This window comes from Orcinus orca, chromosome 15 (assembly GCF_937001465.1).
Source record: "Orcinus orca chromosome 15, mOrcOrc1.1, whole genome shotgun sequence".
NCBI classification, from domain to species: Eukaryota; Metazoa; Chordata; class Mammalia; order Artiodactyla; family Delphinidae; genus Orcinus; species Orcinus orca.
In genome coordinates, this window is record NC_064573.1 from 6,978,180 (window position 1) to 6,997,981 (window position 19,802).

At 40.3% G+C, this 19,802-nt stretch overlaps 1 long non-coding RNA gene across 1 annotated transcript in view; it reads right to left on the reverse strand.

The window, feature by feature from the left end:
- The window catches only part of LOC125961258 (uncharacterized), a 118,796-nt gene that overhangs the window by 88,245 nt on the left and 10,749 nt on the right, over positions 1-19,802 (reverse strand). The gene's annotated exons all lie outside the window — the stretch shown is intronic.

The following is a 19,802-nucleotide window of genomic DNA, read 5'->3' on the forward strand; positions in this document are numbered from 1 at the left end:
TTTGAATATAATGATTGTCTATGTCTAAAATATCACTACAAGACCAAGGGAATTTTCTTTTCCTGCCACTATTATTAGAGGAGGAAACATGGATATCGGTTATTTTGCTAAGTCATGGAAAACTAATGAATCTCTCCCCTCATGACTTGGGGTAGGAAGTTTGCATCTTGTTTTCCTAGGACTTCACCAAGTAAATTCTTCTGGATGCTACAAAATCTTTATAGACAGGTGAGTACAGTACGTATCTGGAATATGATAAGCTTATGCTATCAAGACAGCATTTAAATTTGATTCTGGTTTCCATTTGGATTGATCACATTTTTATGTAAAGAATAACCTTTTTCGGGCTTCCCAGGTGGCGCAGTGGTTGAGAGTCCGCCTGCCGATGCAGGGGACACGGGTTCGTGCCCCGGTCCGGGAGGATCCCACATGCTGCGGAGCGGCTGGGCCCGTGAGCTATGGCCGCTGAGCCTGCGCGTCCGGAGCCTGTGCTCCGCAACGGGAGAGGCCACAGCGGTGAGAGGCCCGCGTAAAAAAAGAAAAAAGAATAACCTTTTTCTCATTTTAAATGCTAAAGCTCATCTCAGTGGGATGTATTATAAACTCTGTTTAATGTGCTTCCTTTATAACATGAGCCTCACCTTTGTCATATGAAAATCCATGCCTTTTTAGATAGATAAAGTTAAAAAGAACTCCAGGCGAATATAATTAAAAACTTGGACTATATGTCTTCCGAAGAACCAAGTGATTTCTGCACTGTGGCGAGTCCTATATGCCTTCCCACTGTAGCTAAGTTCATAAGTGCAGCTGAAAGGATCCGTGCTGACTATAATTACATTCGAAATTAGCCAATATTAGCACTGGGCCAAATACTTCACATAGCATGGTTTCCATGTTAGACAATCAATTACAGTTCAGATGAATCCATGCAAAAAATCCATAATTTTTACTTAGGATCACAGTTTTTGTAATTTAACGTATTATTACTGCCAAGGCTTCAAAAGGTCAGGCAGAACAATGAAATTTCTAGTTCGTAAATGTTCCTTTATTGTCACAAGAGGGTGAGAAAGCTGATTGTATCCGCATGCTTGATAGGATCAGAATTTTAATTTATTTTGACATTCGCCTTCCAGAATGCTTTAAAACAGAGAACAATTCTATCTGAAAGCTGTTGAAAATTCACACAGGTGCACCACGATGCTGGTGTCTCCTGTTAGACCCTCCTGTGCTGACTGATCCACCAGGAGCTTGCAGAGGAAACACCACAGAACACCACACCAGGGAACCGAGGCCCTGCCTGGAGGCCTAGTGGACAAGTTTCATATGTTTTCCAAATGTGAGAATTTAGCAGCACCCTGCTGCCCCCAGGAGTTCTACCTATTGCAATGGCACAGGAATCCTTCCAGAAAATTCTGTGGTTTACTGTCTCCATGCCAGTGTATTAGACCTGAGAATAATTTTTCTTTCAATCTATAGAGTATATTTCCCAGCACCAAACTAACAGGTTAAATATGTTCCCTCAGTTCCTCTATTACAGTGAAAAGAAAAGCAAACGAATATTTTTCAGACATAAAGATTGGAATCCTGTTTCTGATCAGGTAAAGTAAGATTGACAAGATTTCTCTAGGATTTTAAATGGACCATCATCAAAATCTCCATATTATGGAGTAAGCTAGAAACGGATGCCACCAAGAGCGTGTGCCTACAATAAAGAAGACGCAGGGCAATAAGTTATGGATGATTGAGAGAATTAATTGGACTATGCAGCTGAGCCTGGATATTCAGAGCAGGGTGGGTCGAAATCAGCAAAGTCACATACACACAAGTGTCCCGCCCCCAGGCCTTGACTCCGAATGGTCAGAGCCTCTCCTTGGAACAAAGCGTTGTCTGGAAAGCACCTGTTGAAACAGCTACTCGTGTGGAGGAAAGAGAGTCAGTCATGAACATCTCCTGACACATTAGCTGCTCTCCTCCTTCTGTGAGGTCTGAGGACCAGATCCAGAAAGGAAAGGATAAATGTGAAGGCCTGGGGGAGGAGAAGATGAATCACTGAGACTATGAGACCCCATCTGAGGGAGACAACCTTGCAGAGACACTTCCTGGAAGGCGTGCACAGCGCAGAGGTGGTGAGCATGACCAGACGGGAGAGAGGAAGACTGTTTGCCTCAGGAGGCCGCATGCTATAGAGGGTTAGACCTGGATGCCGGGGCCAGGCTGCCTGAGTTCAAGTCCAACCTCAGCCTGCTTACTAGAAGCAGGAACAGAACAAATCTCTTAACCTCTCTGTGCCTCTGTTTTCCTCATCTGTAAAATGGGAATAACAACAGCACCCCCCCCCCAGCCCCCGTGAGGACAAAACAGCTATTTGGAGTTGCTGCCCTGGCATTTCACAGCATGACAACCCTATCATGCCGGAGTCTGGACATTTAAAGAAGGACCTGAGCTTAGGATTCCTGCCCCAAGTTCCTGTTTTGCTCTTCCCAGGGCACCTTTTAAAATAACCCCTTAGAGTTGAACTTGTGAGAAGTTAGTGACCTCTGTCCCAACCCCTTAAGTAACAGGTGCTTGGTGCCCTATGCTCTCTCTCCTGCTCACTCTGACCCAGGACGGAACTGCCCTTCCCTGGATCCCTGCGTTTCCCACCCCCACCCCCCAGATTCTGGGATCTGTAAGTGATAAATCTTGTGACTGTACTTCCTTGTACAAATGTACTGAAACTGCCCCTTCAATCAAAACAAGCTGGGGTTTTCCCTTCCCCGAAGCAGGAGCCTGGACACTGAGGGAGCTACTGCCAACCCCCTGTGGGTGGCTTGTGCCTCACTCAGCAGGTCAGATTCTTAATTTAAAACACCAGCTACTAATTATTAGAAAACTGAAAATGAAAACTACAGTGAGGTACAACCTCACATCTGTCACAATGGCCATCATTAAAAAGTCTACAAATAACAAATGCTGGAAAGGGTGTGGAGAAAAGGGAAACCCTCCTACACTGTTGGTGGGAATGCAAGTTGGTGCAGCTACTATGGAGAACAGTATGGAGGTTCCTCAGAAAACTAAAAACAGAGTTACCATACAACTCAGCAAGCCCACTCCTGGGCACATATCCAGACAAAACTATAATTCAAAAAGATCCATGCACCTCTATGTTCACAGCAGCACTATTACAATAGCCAAGACATGGAAGCAATCTAAATGTCCATCAACAGATGAATGGATAAAGGAGATGTGGTACATATATACAACGGAATATTCCTCAGCCATAAAAAGAGTGAAATCATGCCATTTGCAGCAACCTGGATGCAGAGATTATCATACTAAGTGAGGGAAGTCATACAGACAAACAGATACCATATGGTATCACTTATATGTGGACTCTAAAATGTGACACAAAGGAACTTATCTACAAAACAGAAACAGACTCACAGACATAGAGAACAGACTGTGGGAGGGATGGAGTGGGAATTTGGCATTAGCAGACGCCAACTATTAGATATAGGATGGATAAACAACAAGGTCCTCCAGTATAGCACAGGGAGCTGTATTCAATATCCTGTAATAAACCATAACACAAAAGAAAAGAATACCAGCTACTGGCCCCCAACCCACCCCCTGCAAATACACACTAGGTTGTCATGAGGATCTGAATTGCAAAGCCTTCGATCCAGACCTTGCCCGTGGTGATAACCACCGAAGTGATGCTCGTGTTCTCATTGTTATTACCTGAAGTTGTCCTGTCTTAAAATTAAAGACACAGGTCCTAGAGGAAAGTAAGGATGAACACGCTGCTCCACCACGTGTGCAAGGAAATTCGTCCAGTTTTCTTTGCTGTGTTGCACTTGCTCGTGCTGAGTTTTTTACGAGGAGCAATTTCCAATCCTCATATCGGTTTAAACAGTACAAGTACAGTTTTCTTTTCTCTCTCCCTTATTTCCCTATTTCTTGGCAAATAAGGCAGTAAGGCAGAGAGTGATCTTTCCTCCAAAGGCCCCCGTACATGCGTGAGTCATACGTATCTTTGGAGATCAACCCACAGGGCCATTTTCTTGTCAGCCTACCGTTAAGACTCACTAACCATCTTACAAATGTTCTCAGATGCTGCCTCCCTCGTGTCAGACTGTCAAATGGCTCGTGGAGCACTCTGCAGGAACTATACTAACAATTCCTGTTTTTAGCGTCTTTAAATAGAGCAGGTGCGTTTGCAAGTGTGACCCAGGGTCTGCAAATATAATTACTTGCCGTAATTGATACTGTGAGCTATAAAGATTTCACTGTAGGATCTAACACGATCCTCAAATGTTTGCCTCAAAGACCTATCAGGCCGTTGTAAGAAACAACATAGGAATAGCAATTAAGTCACTAATATCAGTCCTTCTAATCTACCTGCCACATACAGGTGATTTGTATTTACATGACAGAGTGATGGAACTTTTTAAAAGTCACTTTGTATTTTAGTGTCCCATTTTATTAACTTCTCCCATTTCCACGACCATCATACATGTACAGATCAATTATAAAATATCCAGTCCTCATAATTTCATTGAGGGACCATCAAGTTTATCTTCAAAAGATAAAATTATTAAAGGGTTTTCTGCTGAAGCTCCAGAAAAATAGGATTTGAAAATAATTAGGTAACCAACTAAATCACAGCAATGATCTCCATGTTTCTTTCGCCGTTAATGAGACCAGAAATCATCACCTTCCCGGCTTTGTCCAGATGATTAGGAACGTTTCCAGGCTAAAGTCAAATTTCCTCAGCAACGTTCGGGCTCAATAAGGGCAGAACTTTGGCAGTTTTTAGGGTCTAAAATCAATGCATACATGAAGACAAAGTTAAGTAAAAGGCCTATTACAGCAGCTTCGATCTGTCAGTCTTTCAGAGATGACATATTTTAGGACACCAAGCACACAGTTGTGCCAGCAGAGATTTTAATTAGCTTTCTGGCCTAACAGCAATAAGGGAGGGAGCAGAACCTGGGTCACCACTTAGTGTGTGTTTGGATCCTTTGAAAACTCACTTTTGTTCTCTTGTGAGCCGTGGCATTGACTGCCCTGCCTCCCTGCCCCGCGTCCCTCTGTGGGGATTTCACAGAATGACAAATCAGCTGTGGGACAAATAGTTTCTAATTAACAGTGACAGGATATTGACTGGGGTAACAACTGCTTGATAGAGGCCAAAGAAAAGTTTTAGGGCCTTGAATTTTCCATTACATTCAGAAGTGATTATTCTCTCAAGATTTCAGCTTGATCGTTATCTTTCTACCACAGATATTGGAAAAACCCCTTCTGAAAAAAATTTACTGTTGTAGCTCAGTTGGAGGAAATGGATGAAAAGTCACTGATCAATGATCATTCTTGCCATCAATCAGCTCGTCTACTTGTAGTGCAATCTTATAAAATGCATTCATTACAAAACACTTGGATGACTGGCAACCAACCTGTGCTATTTTTCCCTAAGGATATCATATTCTGAATATCATATTCTGAATTCTTCAGCACAGACTTTTTCCTCTTCTTTCTGACACTTGTCTTTAAATAGTGCAATGCTGCTACTGAAAATAATAGCTGAACAATTCTCCTGGTCCCCCAAGTAGCTAGACGGCTCCAGGTCCCTCAGAGCCAGCTACCCTAAAATGAAGCGGGTCCCTGACTCATTTCCTAAGCCCCAGAGGGAGGGTCAGTCTGACTTCCCAAATCCCTCTGCTGAATATTATACATCTTTACAAGAAATATTTGATTCCTGCCATTTTAAAAATTTTTTCGTGGTCAGGAGAACGAATAAGTGCTTTGTTCCCAAATTTAAGAAGGAAGATCAGTCCATCCTAAGATGCTAGATTACTTCCTAGGAAGTAATCTTTACTCTAGAAATACAACCTAGAATAGTGTCTTCCTGACTGTGTTTCATGAAGTCCTCGGGTTCTACTAAATTAACTGCAACAACCTCCTTAAGGAGGAGGCATGGTAAAAGGAACTTCAGGAACATCCCCATCTCCCTTTACCCAACGAACTCCATGGGTGAAGGTCAAAGCACTGAGCAATCGGTTCCCACAGGTGCTGCCCAATCAGTATGGACACCATCTCGCTCTAATGATCATGGACAGACACGTGTTTATCAGCCTGGCATCGGCCCTAAGCAAACCCACTTGCACTGATGTTATGTACTGGAGATGAGGTTCCAAGTAAAGTTATTAAATTGTTCACTGTTAAAGGTTTTAAAAACTACATGTATACAAAAGGAAATGCTTCCATTTTTACCGGCTGCAATTGAGCACTCCTGCAACTAGTGGAAACTCAAGAACTGTTACATGGTATACAATGAATTTCCTCCACTAATTATAATAAAGTTATGGCCTCAGAAGCAGAAAAGGCTCTATACATCCAGCTAGTTCAACTACCCCTATGATCCTTGAATTCCCTCTACTGCATCCCTGCTGGTTAACAACCAGCTTCAGAGATGCTTCAGAGATGGAGACATGACATGCTACAGACAGCTTCAGAGATGGAGGCGTCCTAGCGGTAAGGCACAGCAGAGGAAAAGGTCCTAATGCAGGGACCTGGAGTGGAGTGTGTATGAGAGAGAATTAATAGGAGAGAAGGTTAGAGAGACAAGCAAGGGGTGGGCAAATATGGAAGGAGTTCATGGTTTTTCTGAATGAGATGGAAGCAGAGGGTTTGGGGCAAGTAAGGAACATGAACTGACATGTCTTACCATGATCATCTGGTGCGTGTTGAGAACAGACAGAAGAGGGGACAAGGCCAGAGGTGGGAAAACCAGTCAGGAGGCTACATCAATAATCCACACAAGGTGTGACAGAAGATCAGACCAGGGCATTAGCAGAGGAGAACGTGAGGCATAGTTTGATTCCCAAGATATGCTTAAGGCAGAACCAACAGAACTTGCTGGTGAATAGAACGTGGTCCCTGAAAGAAAGAGTGAAGCATGAACCCAAAAGCTTTATCCCAAACAGCTGGAAAGATGGTGCTGCCGTTTACTGAGCTGAGGAAGACTGAGGGGCGAGCAGGCTTACTGGGTTTGTACCAGGAGCTCCATTTTGGAGAAATCAAGTTTCAGGTGCTTTTCCAAGTGGCTGTATCAAAAAGGGATAATAGATAAATAGATAAAATAGATAATCAACAAGAACCTACTGTACAGCACAGGGAACATTGCTCAATACTCTGTAATAACCTCTATGGGAAAAGAACCTGAAAAAGAATAGACATATGTATATGTGTAACTGAATCACTTCACTGTGCACCTGAAACTAACACAACATTGTAAATCAGCTATACTCCAATATAAAATAAACATTTAATTTAAAAAAACACAAAAGAAACAAAAAAGGAGTGGGATGTGCAGTTGGGCACTCGGGGGAGGGGTCAGCTTGGAGATTTAAATTTGGTGTCATCCTCTTATTGATGGTATTTAAAGCCATGAGACTGAGCCCCAGGTGCTCTATCACCTAAGAGAAGAAATGAGGAGAAGCCAGCAGAGGAGACTGAGAAAGAAAGGTCAAGTCAGGAGGGAAACCCGTGCTTGAAGCCGAATTAAGACCATGTTTCAAGGAGCAGAGAAGGATCTGCTGCATTGGATGGTGCTGTGGCTGTGGAACCTAAGGGCGCCATAAACAGAAGGTGTTAGAAAAACACCTGTTAGTGTTAGTGAGAGAAAGAAATGGAGAGACAAAGACGACTCCTTCAGGCAGGCTGGCTGGAAAGGAAGTCTGTCTCACTTTGTAACAACTTAGCCAGCAGGTATTAGTACACCTATCTGACTGTTGAGGAAACTGAGGTTCCGAAGAACTAAGTTAACATCCTAAGGCAATGGAACCAAACCTCTCATGTCTGGTTTTAGCTTCTCTGCTTTCATTAAAGGGAACCTATGGTTATATGAGTATACTGGGACAACCCTAACACCAGTAATATCAACTTAAATCCCGTTCAGCTCTACTAATATTTCATCTCTCCCTCATCTTTTCTTGTGCTGTTGTTTAGAACTTTACTTTTGTCCTAATCAATTTTCATTCTGTTAGAGTCATTGCATTATCCCTGAATGCTGAGATTTTTAGAATCCTGATTCTGTTCTTATGCATATTTGCTATTTCCCCCCAATTTAGGTAATCTAAATATGTGAAATAGATATAATTGGGTTTTTTCCTTTTTGTTTTCCCAAGGATTCAAGTATATATATTTCATCTCAATTTTTCTTAATCAATATGTAAATATCTAGAGCTTTCTCTCTGATTAACCTAAAATACATTGTAATTTAAGTCTCATTCTCATGTAGACAGTACTTTTAAGAATTCTGATCTTTTCCATAGATCATGAAATATTATTTAACTCTGAAAAACTTCAAGTGCAGGTGTTAGCATCCATCATTCATCCTAATTTTAAAAAATGTAATAAAAGAAAATCAACTGTTCTTATTTGATTTGTATATATTTATACATATATATATATATAAAAAATGGAATCACCTTGTTGTAGACCTGAACCTAACACAACATTGTAAATCAACTATACTTCAATTAAAAAAACCTATATGTATCAAAATACATGTAAATAATATTTTTGCAAATATATATGCTATATGTGAATATCGAGGTCCATAATTAATATAGATTTTAGAAAAATTAAGAAATGACTGAGGGAAACTTTTAATAGTGGTCACCTTTGGGGAATAACACTGAGGAAGCAAAAACATGACGTGAGCTTTCATACTCACACATGTACCATTTAAACATTTACATGATATTTTTAAATGAAATGCTAATTCCTGACCTATTTTCCAAAGAGCTTTGTTGTGAAGATAAAATTGGATGTGATATTTCTCTACAATATTGTCTCAAGCACTATGAAATTCAGTATACTTTTATTATTCCTTTAGCATGAATAATAACATATTAATGAAATACCTTAAGAACAACAAAGAAATGAAACTAAATAAGGTTATATAAATAGAAGAGAGTGCAATCAGATCAGATGACCATTCTGATCACTCTGATGGTTGACGTGGTATTAACATAACGGATTTGTAAGAAGAATTAGCAACCCAGCCATTAGAAAGCTCCTTGGGTTTCATCCATATATTATTTTCTAGCCTATGAAACAATAATAGATTGGTGAACACTGCAGAAACTCTTACACTCTTAGAAGTAAATTCTCTATTCATTTTCACTACTTACTAAACTCCTTTAGTAAGACTTTTATTCCATGTTACATTTCACTCCTAAATTTGTCATCCAGAGAAGGGCTGTCCGGTGACTTCATTTTCAAGCTACATCTCAGATGCCTCTAAAATTCACGCAAATTTATGAACACTGATATATAAATTATTTCATACAAATGTTCACACCCACACACACACAGAAGATATCTGACCCTTGTCCTCCCTGCAGTTCTGAAGAAACCAATATGCTTTAGCAATATGCTCGAAAATTGGTTTTATCGAAAGCATAAAATAAAATGTAAGAAATCAATACTGAAACAGATTGCATAACTCAATGGCATAGTGCCTCCTGACATACATGTGTATAAATCTGGAGAATAACCAGCTCTCCTATTTGAAACCCTATTAGTGCTTTGACCTTACGGTAGAGTCTTTCGACTCATTTTCCTTTTAAAATCTTTAATTTAGCAAAATAGAGGATTAGAGAGGTACCTGAAAGCACAGTAGCAATCACACTACAGTTCTGAAATTGTCAAAAAATAGAGTATATAATTTTACTCGTTTTAAGGCAATTATAAAAACAAGAAGCAATTTTTGTAATGCAATTTTCAGTTTGCTTGACAATGATTATCAGGAAAATAGAACCTCAGATGGGGACTTCTCTGATAGTTATCAAAACAATTTTGTAAGTTCTAGTTTAATTAATTGATCATTTTCCTACCATTCATCTAGTTGCTTAAAGCTTTTCAACAAATCTGAAAATTACACTTTATGTTTCTTTAATGACATCCTTAAAATTAAATTGAAAAGTCAAATCAGTGAAATATTTTAAAAATAATTTTATCATTCATTTTATTCATCTAGTATAAATATATATTTCCTATACTTTGGTGTGTTAGAGAACTGGTCATTTTCAAGGTTTTCATAAGTTTATAATCAATAAGATTCCAGAGAACAAACAAATCCTTAAGGATTTCTAGTGCTTCAACCTCTACTCTTTTTATTTTTTTCAATTTTTATTTATTTATTTATTTATTTTTGGCTGTGTTGGGTCTTCATTGCTGCTCAGGCTTTCTCTAGTTGCCACGAGCAGGGTCTACTCTTCGTTGTGGTGTGTGGGCTTCTCATCTGCGGTGGCTTCTCTTGTTGCAGAGCACGGGCTCTAGGCACGCAGGCTTCAGTAGTTGTGGCTCGCAGGCTTCAGTAGTTGTGGCTCGCAGGCTCTAGAGCGCAAGCTCAGTAATTGTGGCTCATGGGCTTAGTTGCTCCGCGGCATGTAGGATCTTCCCGGACCAGGGCTCGAACCCGTTTCACCTGCACTGGCAGGCGGATTCTTAACCACTGCGCCACCAGGGAAGCCCTGGAAGTCTTTTTTAAATATGAAATATCCTCATTTCTTTTTATGGTTTAACTATAAAACAGCAGAAAATACCTGATGACCAACTAAAGGCTTTTCTTCCCCCCCGCCCCCGGATCTATGTGACAGCCTAGAAATAACCAAAATAAGAAGTCTTCCCCAGGAAGAGAAATGTACCACCGGTATTTGCATTCTAGAACTGCCCTTGGGGAAGCAGTGTTCTACTTACTCAAAGATGGCAAGTGAAGCATTGTTAATCTCACAGCCAATTCAAATGCTCTGATGTTATTAAATTGCTCTATAATGAATAAATAGTGCTTAAAAGATTATCCACAGCTGCCCAGATATCCACAGAGTCAGGAATAATTTAAATATTGAGACAGATTACGACCAGCCTTCAGGGAACTCTACCAAGAGGAGAAGAAACAGATATTTATTGAAAGAGCCAGGATCTGGGTATTTGACAGAGAGTAGAATAACCAACAACTGTTATTCCTGCTCATTTCCCTAACCATGGGGGCAGGGAGGCTAAACCCTTGACTTTTTGCTAAATAAAATGTTTGGGTTTGCTTTATCTAGTTCTCCGGGTTTCCTTTCCTTTGGGGACGAGAACTAGCTATATTTTAGGAAAGAGTCTCAAACTTGAGGCTCACTCTGGAAAGTCTATCAGATGCTAAAGAATAGCCTGCTCGGCCTTGCTGCTCAGAATGCTGTCAGTCATTCAGTTTACATCCGACAAGCCAGGTTCACCTCCTGTCCAATAAGAGACTGTGTGTTGGACGAGTTAAAGCAGGAGTCCTAGGTGATTCCTAAACTAAGACATCCTACTGGAGCAGAAATCAGGGCGATTCAAGCCAATGAGAAGTCTCATGGGCACCATAAGGCAGGTGAAATGAGGAAATTATGGGGGCCCCTAGGACGCAGTGCCCAGAAAGACAGGGGCAGTGTTACTGACTGACACTTTGTGGGGACTCCAGTCAGTGAGGATGAAGATCAGTGTGGGAGCTTCACCAACGTCCTTGTTTCCCCTCCACTGAGCCCTCAAAGTCAAGCTGACTTGAGAGGGGAACTCAAAGGAACCGTCAGGTCCAAGAAAAGGGCTAAATGCCCTAAGTGCTCTGCGGTCTGAGCTGCCTGGAGACTTTTTATCTTCCCCAATGGCTTCCCGGGTTTATTCTAGTCAGACTAGTGGAACACAAAAACCCTTTGGCGCCTCTCTTGGATTTTTCAGAAAGACCAAGGCCAGAAGTCTATTAATGAAAGGGATATCTTTTCTCCTTAGGGTTTTTTGTATTTTTTAAATCAATGGAATAGTCCTGGATTAGTCTACAGGTGGGCCCCTCCCATAGAGGCATGCCTAAAAATCTCTATCAATAATTACTCCAGCCCTGGCCAGGTCTGGTTGGCCCTACGTAACTCCAGGAGGTACCTGAGGAAAACCAGTACCACAGAATGAAACTTTTTAAGCTAGGTTGAAAAAGAAGGTGGATGAAGCCAAGGTAGGCATAGGAGGGACCACCTACTGTAGAAGTATTCCTGGAAGCCTTGCACACACACTCTGGCGCCACATCTGTTCTGATTGTACAGCCCCTTCTGAGGGAGGTTGGGACCTGGGACCCTTTGCTGCAGTGCTGCAATGCTTGAGCAACGAACCTCTCCTTGAGCAACAAAATGCAACGAACCTGTATGGGACTAAAAATAACTGCATGCATGCACAGTTGGGGCAAAATTATGGACAAAAGATACAAAGAGACAAAAAAAAAAACCCCAACTGCCACTTTCGAAGAGCCTGGAGCAAAAATATGGTGTTGGGAGCAAAAGCAGGGTACTGACCATGCCCTCTGCACTCAACACCTCCAGAGGGGTGAGCAAAACACCTAAGCCACCCCTCCAGCCGGACCCCTAGACACACCCCTCCCCTCACCCCATGTAAGGAGCAAGCTCCCCCTCCCCCTCAGGGAGCGAGCTAGCAGGAGAAGCTGTTACTTGTTCTCACTCCATGCTGCTGCAGCATGGGCCCCAATAAAGCCTGGCCTGAATTTCTTGTCTGGCCTCTAGTCAATTTCTATTGATTGGGGAAGGCCAAGAACGCTGGTGGGTATCACTTCTTGTTATCCACTGCTATTATGGTCTATAAAATCACCTCTAACGGGGAATTACAGAATCCTGAACACTATTGCTCAGGGAAAGACAGGGTTACATTCCTTGACTCTCAGGCATATTTATCAAGAAATCTAGGGGCTTCCCTGGTGGCAGAGTGGTTGGGAGTCCGCCTGCCGATACAGGGGACGTGGGTTCGTGCCCCAATCCAGGAGGATCCCACATGCCGCGGACCGGCTGGGCCCGTGGGCCATGGCTGCTGGGCCTGCGCGTCCGGAGCCTGTGCTCCGCAACGGGAGAGGCCACAGCAGTGAGAGGCCCGCGTACCGCAAAAAAAAAAAAAAAAAAAAAAGAAATCTAGTATCTCTTGACAGTTTCCTAAGTTCAACTGAGTCCTTGCAAGAAGGATCTACCCTATCCTCAAGTACAGGTCTTGCTTATTTTCACCTCCCACTATTGCAAATACTGTTGACAGAGTTTGCCCAAACTCTGTTTAGTTTTGTCGTAAAACATAGATTTTCAACATATTTCTGTGCCACAAATGGAATCATACTCAAATTCAAAAACAATACTGTACTACAAGTTCACATGCACCTTCTATTCATAAAATCACAAATATCCTAAGTAGGGTAACTGTCCTCTGAGTCTGAGCAACCCAAAGAAATATCTGGAACGTTGATATTAGAAAAGAGAGAAAATCTATACAAAGAAATAGGAGGAACGGCTTTGGGGACAGATAAGGGGGGAAAGCGCAGGCCAACTCCCCCTGCAATATGGACCCTCACAAGCCTCCCTGCAGCCCTGCTTCTTTACTGTCATTAACTAAAAAGTGTAACTTTTATTTAAGAAAACAGAAAGAAATACAATGTTTAAAATAAGTAAAATGAAACAGAACTATTAGATTAAACTAAAAAGTTAAGAACATGAAAAAAAATTCTAAAAACTAGGTTTAAAATATGAAGACAATCAAAGAACTATGGATGATTCACATACCTTTAAAATAAGAAAATAAAAAAACTTTAAAAATGTAAAGGGATGGGGCTTCCCTGGTGGCACAGTTGTTGGGAGTCCGCCTGCCGATGCAGGGGACGCGGGTTCATGCCCCGGTCCGGGAAGACTCCACATGCCGCAGAGTGGCTAGGCCCGTGAGCCATGGCTGCTGAGCCTGCGCGTCCGGAGCCTGTGCTCCGCAACGGGAGAGGCCACAGCAGTGAGAGGCCCGCGTACCGCAAAAAAAAAAAAAAAAAAAAAAAAAAAAAGTAAAGGGAGAAATTAAGAGTATGAAAACAAGACAAATATATTTAAATTAAAGAAAGTAGAAAACTTTTGAAATAAAAAATGGCTAAACATTTATCAAAGAAATTAAAAATAAGATATGATAAATGTTAAAGGACCACACGAAATAAGTGAATAATGAAAAGCAAAAGATGGAGAGGGCAGACAGCAGAAAAAAGAAGAACTACAATCCTGTAGCCTATGGAACAAAAACCACATTCACAGAAAGATAGACAAGATGAAAAGGCAGAGGGCTATGTACCAGACGAAGGAACAAGATAAAACCACAGAAAAACAACTAAATGAAATGGAGATAGGCAATCTTCCAGAAAAAGAATTCAGAATAATGATAGTGAAGATGATCCAGGACCTCGAAAAAGAATAGAGGCAAAGATCAAGAAGATGCAAGAAATGTTTAACAATGATCTAGAAGAATTAAAGAACAAACAGATAATGAACAATACAATAAGTGAAATGAAAACTATAGTAGAAGGAATCAATAGCAGAATAACTGAGGCAGAAGAATGGATAAGTGACCTGGAAGACAGAATGGTGGAATTCACTGCTGTGGAACAGAATAAAGAAAAAAATGAAAAGAAATGAGGACAGCTTAAGAGACCTCTGGGACAACATTAAATGCAACAACATTTGCATTATAGGGGTTCCAGAAGGAGAAGAGAGAGAGAGAAAGGACACGAGAAAATATTTGAAGAGATTATAGTCGAAAACTTCCCTAACATGGGAAAGGAAATAGCCACCCAAGTCCAGGAAGTGCAGAGAGTCCCATACAGGATAAACCCAAGAAGAAACATGCCAAGACACACAATAATCAAATTGGCAAAAATTAAAGACAAAGAAAAATTATTGAAAGCAACAAGGGGAAAACAACAAATAACATACAAGGGAACTCCCATAAGGTTAACAGCTGATTTCTCAGCAGAAACTCTACAAGCCAGAAGGGAGTGGCAGGACATATTTAAAGTGATGAAAGGGAAGAACCTACAACCAAGATTACTCTACCCGGCAAGGATCTCATTCAGATTCGATGGAGAAATCAAAAGCTTTACAGACAAGCAAAAGCTAAGAGAATTCGGCACCACCAAACCAGCTCTACAACAAATGCTAAAGGAACTTCTCTAAGTGGGAAACACAAGAGAAGAAAAGGACCTACAAAAACAAACCTAAAACAATTAAGAAAATGGTCATAGGAACATACATATCGATAATTACCTTAAATATGAGTGGATTAAATGTTCCAACCAAAAGACACAGGCTTGCTGAATGGATACAAAAACAAGACCCACATATATGCTGTCTACAATAAAACTACGTCAGACTTAGGGACACATACAGACTGAAAGTGAGGGGATGGAAAAAGATACTCCATGCAAATGGAAATAAAAAGAAAGCTGGAGAAGCAATACTCATATCAGATAAAATAGACTTTAAAATAAAGAATGTTACAAGAGACAAGGAAGCACACTACATAATGATCAAGGGATCAATCCAAGAAGAAGATATAACAAATATAAATATATATGCACCCAACATAGGAGCAACACAATACATAAGGCAACTGCTAACAGCTCTAAAAGAGGAAATCAACAGTAACACAATAATAGTAGGGACTTTAACACCTCACTTACAAAAATGGACAGATTATCCAAACAGAAAATTAATAAGGAAACACAAGCTTTAAATGACACAACAGACCAGATAGATTTAACTGATATTTGTAGGACAGTCCATCCAAAAACAGCAGATTACCCTTTCTTCTCAAGTGCGCACGGAACATTCTCCAGGATAGACCACATCTTGAGTCACAAATCAAGCCTCAGTAAATTTAAGAAAATTGAAATAATATCAAGCATCATTTCTTGTTTTTCTTTTTTTTTTTGGTGTATGTGGGCCTCTCACTGTTGTGGCCTCTCCTGTTGCAGAGCACACGCTCTGGACACGCAGGCTCAGCGGCCGTGGCTCAGCGGCCAAGCTGCTCTGTGGCATGTGAGATCTTCCCGGACCGGGGCAAAAACCCGTGTCACCTGCATCGGCAGGTGGACTCTCAACCACTGCGCTACCAGGGAAGTCCCTCAAGCATCATTTCAGACCACAATGCTATGAGATTAGAAATCAATTACAGGAAAAAAAAAAAGGGAAAAAACACAAACACGTGGAGGCTAAACAATACGTTACTAAATAACCAAGAGATCACTGAAGAAATCAAAAAGGAAATCAAAAAATACCTAGAGACAAATGACAATGAAAACACAACGATCCAAAATGCATGGGATGCCGGAAAAGCAGTTCTAAGAGGGAAGTTTATAGCTATACAAGCCTATTTCAAGAAACAAGAAAAATCTCAAATAAACAATCTAACCTTACACCTAAAGGAACTAGAGAAAGAAGAACAAGAAAAACCTAAAGTTAGCAGAAGGAAAGAAATCATAAAGATAAGCGCAGAAATAAATGAAATAGAAACAAAGAAAACAACAGCAAAGATCAATAAAACTAAAAGCTGGTTCTTTGAGAAGATAAAATATAAACCTTTAGCCAGACTCATCAAGAAAAAGAGGGAGAGGACTCAAATCAATAAAATTAGAAATGAAAATGGAGAAGTTACAACAGACAGGCCAGGAATACAAGGCATCCTAAGAGACTACTACAAGCAGCTCTATGCCAATAAAATGAATAACCTAGAAGAAATGGACAAATTCTTAGAAAGGTCTAACCTTCCATGACTGAACCAAGAAGAAATAGAAAATATGAACAGACAAATCACAAGTAATGAAATTGAAACTGTGATTTAAAATCTTCCAGCAAACAAAAGTCCAGGACCAGATGGCTTCACAGGTGAATTCTATCAAACATTTAGAGAAGAGCTAACACCCATCCTTCTCAAACTCTTCCAAAAAACTGCAGATGAAAGAACACTCCCAAACTCATTCTATGAGGCCACCATCACCCTGATACCCAAACCAGACAAAGATACTACAAAAAAAGAAAATTACAGACCAATATCACTGATGAATATAGATGCAAAATTCCTCAACAAAATACTAGCTAACAGAATCCAACAACACATTAAAAGGATCATACACCATGATCAAGTGGGATTTATCCCAGAGATGCAAGGATTCTTCAATATATGCAAATCAATCAATGTGATACACCATATTAACAAACTGAAGAACAACCATATGATCATCTCAATAGATGCAGAACAAGCTTTTGACAAAATTCAACACCCATTTATGATAAAAACTCTCCAGAAAGTGGGCATAGAGGGAACCTACTTCAACATAATAAAGGCCATATATGACAAAGCCACAGCAAACATCATTCTCAATAGTGAAAAACTGAAAGCATTTCCTCTAAGATCAGGACCAAGACAAGGATGTCCACTCTCACCACTATTATTCAACATAGACTGCCAAAGCAGTCTTGAGAGAAAAAAACAGAGCTAGAGTAATCAGATTCCCTGACTTCAGACTATACTACAAAGCTATAGTAATCAAGACAATATGGTACTGGCACAAAAACAGCAATATAGATCGATGGAACAGGATAGAAAGCCCAGAGATAAACCCACGCACCTATGGTCAACTAATCGATGACAAAGGAGGCAAGGAGATACAATGGAGAATAGACAGTCTCTTCAATAAGTGGTGTTCGGAAAACTGGACAGCTACATGGAAAAGAATGAAGTTAGAATATTCCCTAACACCATACACAAAAATAAACTCAAAATGGATTCGAGACCTAAATGTAAGACCAGACACTATAAAACTCTTCGAGGAAAACATAGGAAGAACACTCTTTGACATAAATGACAGCAAGATCTTTTTTGATCCACCTCGTAGAGTAATGGAAATAAAAACAAAAATAAACAAACGGGACCTAATGAAACTTAAAAACTTTTGCACAGCAAAGGAAACCATAAACAAGACCAAAAGACAACCCTCAGAATGGGAGAAAATATTTGCAGGTGAATCATCGGATAAAGGATTAATCTCCAAAATATATAAACAGTTCATGCAGCTCAATATTAAAAAAACAGACAACCCAATCCAAAAATGGGCAGAAGACCTAAATAGACATTTCTCCAAAGAAGACATACAGATGGCCAAGAAGCACATGGAAAGCTTCTCAACATCACTAATTATTAGAGAAATGCAAATCAAAACTACAATGAAGTATCACCTCACACCAGTTAGAATGGGCATCATCAGAAAATGTACAAGCATCAAATGCTAGAGAGGGTGTGGAGAAAATGGAACCCTCTTGCACTGTTGGTGGGAATGTAAATTGATACAGCCACTATGGAGAACAGTAAGGAGGTTCCTTAAAAACCTAAAAATAGAATTACCATATGGCCCAGCAATCCCACTACTGGGCATATACCTAGAGAAAACCATAATTCAAAAAGACACATGCACCTCAATGTTCATTGCAACACTATTTACAATAGCCAGGTCATGGAAGCAACCTAAGTGTCCATCAGCAGACAAATGGATAAAGATGTGGTACATATATGCAATGGAATATTACTCAGCCATAAGAAGGAATGAAATTGCTCATGTGTAGAGACATGGATGCATCTAGAGACTGTCATACAGAGTGAAGTAAGTCAGAAAGAGAAAAACAAATATCATATATTAACGCATATATGTGGAACCTAGAAAATGGTACAGATGAACTGGTTTGCAGAGCAGAAATTGAGACACAGAAGTAGAGAAAAAAACGTATGGACACCAAGGGGGGAAAGCGGCAGGGGGTGGTGGTGGTGGTGTGATGAATTGGGAGATTGGGGTTGACATGTATACACTGATGTGTATAAAATGAAAGACTAATAAGAAAAAATAAATAGATAAATAAACAAATGCTCTTCCTGCAAGATAAATAAATTAATAAATAAAAATCCACTCCTTTTTTCTAAAACAAATAAATAAAATACAATAAAGAAAAGCAATAAGATGTAGAAAAAAATTAATAGTAGAAAGGTACCTAAATAACAGCAGTTTCAATATGGTAAATACACACCAAGAAAGGTCAGTACACAGCGGTACAAATTAAAAAGCATTTCAAATGTGTTCTTTTTTTAAGTTGCAGACTAACTGAAGTAACCGTTTACTGAAATGAAATAAGGAAATTATGGCTAAAAATGGAAGAAGGGCTCACCTCGAAAATGTGTAAGTTGAATGTGTAATCAGAGAATTCATTGAGTTCAACCCCCTCCTTTAGCATGAAATCCTTACAGAAGTGTCCCAGGAGCAGAATGAAATGCACAGCCTTGATCTCCCCTCCCTCACTCTGGGCACAGACTGGGGCGACCCACCTCTGGTGGCTCTTCTGGAACATTCCTGCTTATCAGACCAACGTAACCCACAAGAATACCCCAGGCAGGGAGGCAAACTCATAAGCTGACCCTACAGAGTACAGAGGGCTCCAAACAGAATCATTCATGGAAACAAACAGGACTAGAAAACGAGTGAAATTTCCACATAAAACCCTACTGAGAGGGTTGATACTTCCACGACGATGAAGCTTTCACACACAATCTCAACTTTTTTTAGTTTGTATCGAGCAACACCATGTGTTATTGAAGCAAGAATATAAAGATAATTTATTTCAATAACAATTATAACAATTCCAGATGGGAACCATTTCAATGTATTAAATGAAATCATTACTCCATCCCACTCCAAATTCAGGGAACTTTTAAAGTCTTTATATAAGACACACACAGTCCCCAGCAAAACTATCCGGGGAACCGGAAAGTAAAGATTCCAGGCCATGGTGTAGATGAAACCAAGCCAGCAACTAAAGGAGTAGATTGTGGGTTTTAAAAAAGTGATTCAAATGAATTTATTTACAAAACAGAAACAGACTGAAGACTTAGACAATGAA